Genomic DNA, 1111 nt, shown 5'->3' with positions numbered 1-1111 from the left:
TCTTCTCACATGACGCTGTTCCTCCTTGCGGGAAGTCCAGTCTTGATTCCCGATTGTTGGAAAGTCAGGGCGTGGGCTTTGCCGTAGGGGTCTTGCGATCGGGAAGCCGGAATGTCAATTCTGTCGAGGGTGGCGGCCTCCCAGCGCCTCCAAGTCAGATAAACAGTTGCCAGAGCCGCCCCACCCCCCCCAGGGTGGAGACTCGAGGGCTGCACTCTTGCCTTGAGAAAGTGCGGAGCTCCTCAAACCCGTACCTTTGTCCGGGGGTCAGGGAGGGGCGGGGACCAGAGGGGTACCTATCAATCATTTAAGCCCACTCCGTGGACCCCACCATCTGCTGGGAAGGTCCAAGCTGACTCGCCGAGCCAGCCCAGGCCCAACAGAGACCAGCTCTGGCAGTAGGCCCTGCCGGGAGTCCGCGTCGGCTTCCCTGGGCGCGCAAATCGGGGGACGCCAGGCAGGGCCTGGCTGCGCACGCCTCCGCGTCGGGGCTCGGGCATCTGCTGCTGCCTGCGTTTCCGGGTCTGCGGCTGAGCCTCCCTGGCTCTCTCCTCCCGCTTTGTTTCGCGGCCAACTTCTCGCCTGCCCTCGCCAGTCTCCTGGGTCGGCCGGTCGCGCTCTGCCTCCCCGAGTGCGTCTCAGCTTTTACGCTGCCTCGCTCTTTGCGCACGTGTGTGACCGCCTTCCCTCAACCCAGGCTCAGCTCGGCCTCTTCTCGCGGGCTACTTGGCACTGCCCTCGGATCGCTGCGAGTGCGCACCCCTGGCGCCCCTCCCCCGCCCCAGGCTGCAGCGTCCGGGGCTCGGCGACCTCCGGGACTGAAACATGCCGAGGTTCTGGTTTAGCTCCCCGAAAGCAAACCCAAGAGGGCTCGGAGTATCCCTCACTGCGCTCCTCGTTGCTCCCAGCCCTAGGCAGCAACTGGAGGGGGACTTTTATGAGACCTACTTTGCAGAGTTAAAGGGAACCACTTCTGCGGCCGACCTCGCGCCGTCTGTGGCGTTCTGCGAACTCTCGAGACTGTAAGCCTCTGAGAATTTGAGTACACGGCTATGCCGCTGACCCGAAAGTTGGCCGGACGTGTGGGTCCGGGTGGCGGTGCCCGAACTGC

The sequence above is a fragment of the Neophocaena asiaeorientalis genome, unplaced genomic scaffold (genome assembly GCF_003031525.2).
Source record: "Neophocaena asiaeorientalis asiaeorientalis breed wild unplaced genomic scaffold, Neophocaena_asiaeorientalis_V1.1 scaffold312, whole genome shotgun sequence".
Lineage (NCBI taxonomy): Eukaryota > Metazoa > Chordata > Mammalia > Artiodactyla > Phocoenidae > Neophocaena > Neophocaena asiaeorientalis.
This window is presented reverse-complemented; position numbering follows the sequence as displayed.